The sequence below is a fragment of the Homarus americanus genome, unplaced genomic scaffold, assembly GCF_018991925.1.
Source record: "Homarus americanus isolate GMGI-L3 unplaced genomic scaffold, GMGI_Hamer_2.0 scaffold52147, whole genome shotgun sequence".
Classification (NCBI taxonomy): domain Eukaryota; kingdom Metazoa; phylum Arthropoda; class Malacostraca; order Decapoda; family Nephropidae; genus Homarus; species Homarus americanus.
The window spans coordinates 117,671-120,540 of NW_024736324.1; positions in this window are offsets into that span (position 1 = coordinate 117,671).

The window sequence follows — 2,870 nt, forward strand, 5'->3', positions numbered from 1 at the left end:
ACGCGCCCGACGGGCAACACGTCCCTGTCACGCGTCCCATTTCTGCACATGTCCCGTTCACGCGCCCGATGCAAGGCCACGTCCCTGTCAGTTCCGATGGGCAACCACGTCCTGTCACGCAGTCCTGATGGGTACACGTCCCTGTTACGCGCCCGGATGGGCACACGTCCTGTCGCGTTCCGATGGGCACACGTCCCTGTCACGCGTCCTGACGGGGCACACGTCCCGTCACGCGTCCTGATGGGCACACGTCCCTGTCACGTGTCCTGACGGGCACACGTCCCGTCACGCGTCCTGATGGGCACACGTCCTGTTACGCGCCTGACGGGGCACATGTCCTGTCACGCGCCCTGATGCAAGGCGCCATGTCCTTGTTCACGCAGCTCCTGATGTAAGTACATGTCCCCGGTTACGCGCCTGATGGGTACACATGTCTCTTGTTACGTGTTCTGATGGGCACATGTCTCTTGTTACGTGCCCCGATGGGCACATGTCTCTTGTCGTGCTCTGATGGGTACATGTCTCTGGTTACGTGCTCTGATGGGTACATGTCCTTGTTACGTGCCTGATGGGTACATGTCTCTTGTTACGTGTTCTTGATGGGTACATGTCTCTTAAAGTTATGTGCCTTGATGGCACATGTCTCTTGTTTACGTGCTCTGATGGGTACATGTCTCTGGTTACGTGCTCTGATACATGTCTTGTTACGTGTTCTGATGGGTACATGTCTCTGGTTACGTGCCTCTGATGGGTACATGTCTCTTGTTACGTGTTCTGATGGGTACATGTCTCTTGTTACGTGCTCGGATGTTATACGTCTCTTGTTACGTGCTCTGATGGGTACATGTCTCTTGTTTACGTTCTGATGCAAGACATGCCTCGTTCATGCCTGATGGGTACAGCTGTCTCTGGTTACGTGCTCTGATGGCACATGTCTCTTGTTACGTTCTCTCTGGCGGCACATGTCTTCTTTTGTTACGTGTTCTGATGGGTACATGTCTCTTGTTATGCCTGATGGGTACATGTCTCTTGTTACGTGCTCTGATGTACATGTCTCTGGTTTATGCCTCATGTACATGTCTCATGTTACGTGCTCTGATGGGCACATGTCTCTTGTTACGTGTTCTGATGGGGTGTTATGTCTCTGTTACGTGCCTTGATGGGTACATGTCTCTTGCTACGTGCTCTGATGGGCACATGTCTCTTGTTACGTGCTCTGATGGGTACATGTCTCTGTTCACGTGCTCTGATAAGAAGAAGGTCTCTGCCATGCCCTGATGGGCACATGTCTTTATTAGGTGCCTGATGGGTACATGTCTCTCACATGTGTTCTGATGGGGTGCCACATGTCTCTTTGTTACGTGCCTCTGAGGGTACATGTCTCTTGTTACGTGCTCTGAATGGCACATGTCTCTGGTTACGTGCTCTGATGGGTACATGTCTCTGTTACGTGCTCTGAGGGTACATGTCCTGGTTACGTGCTCTGATGGGTACATGTCTCTTTTGCTTTTCACGTGCTCTTGATGTACATGTCTCTTGTTTACGTGTTCTGATGTGCGTTATGTCTCTTGGTTACGTGCTCTGATGGGCATATGTCTTGTTACGTGCTCTGATGGGTACATGTCTCTGGTTACGTGCGCTCTGATAAGTACATGTCTCTTGTTACGTGTTCTGATGGGTACATGCCCCTGCAGCCATGTGCCTCTGATGGCACATGTCTCTTGTTACGTGCCTGATGGGTACATGTCTCTTGTTACGTGCTCTGATGGGTACATGCCCCTGTTACGTGTTCTGATGGGCATATGTCTCTTGTTACGTGCTCTGATGTGGGTATATATGTCTCTTGTTACGTGCTCTGATGGGTACATGTCTCTGGTTACGTGCTCTGATGGGTACATGTCTCTTGTTACGTGCTCTGATAAGGCGTCTCTTGTTACGTGTCTCTGAATATGGGTACATGTCTCTTAACATGTGCTCTGATGGGGTACATGTCTCTTTGTTACAGCTCTGATGGGTACATGTCTCTTGTTACGTGCTCTGATGGGTACATGTCTCTTGTTACGTGCTCTGATGGGTACATGTCTCTTTGTTACGTGCTCTGATGGGTACATGTCTCTGGTTACGTGTTCTGATGGGTACATGTCTTGGTTACGTGCTGCTCTGATGGGTACATGTCTTGTTACTTATTCTGATGGGTACATGTCTCTGGTTACGTGTTCTGATGGGTACATGTCTCTTGTTACGTGCCTGATGGGTACATGTCTCTTTGTTACGTGCTCTGATGGGTATATGTTAGTCTGGTTATGTGTCAGGGTCAGGGTGTATTAGGATGAGTCAGAGTGTGTCACGGTGTGTCAAGGTAAGTCAGGGTGTATCTGGCACTGGATACAACACTGTATCACACGGGTGGTGATCTACACCACTGTATCACACGGGTTGGTGATCTACACCACTGTATCACACGGGGGTGGTCTACACCACTGTATCACGGGGTGGTGGTCTCACCTACCAGGGGTGGTCACACCACTGTATCCACGGTTGGTGATCTACACCACTGATCACACGGGTTGGTGGTCTACGCCACTGTATCACACGGGGGTGGTCAACACCACTGTATCACACGGGTTGGTGATCTACACCACTGTATCACACGGGGGTGGTCTACACCACTGTATCACACGGGGTGGTGATCTACACCACTGTATCACACGGGGGGTCTACACCACTGTACACACGGGTGGTGATCTACACCACTGTATCACACGGGGTGGTCTACACCACTGTATCACACGGGTGGTGATCACCACGTATCACACGGGTGGTGGCTCACCACTGTATCACAGGTGGTGGTCTACGCCACTGTATCACAC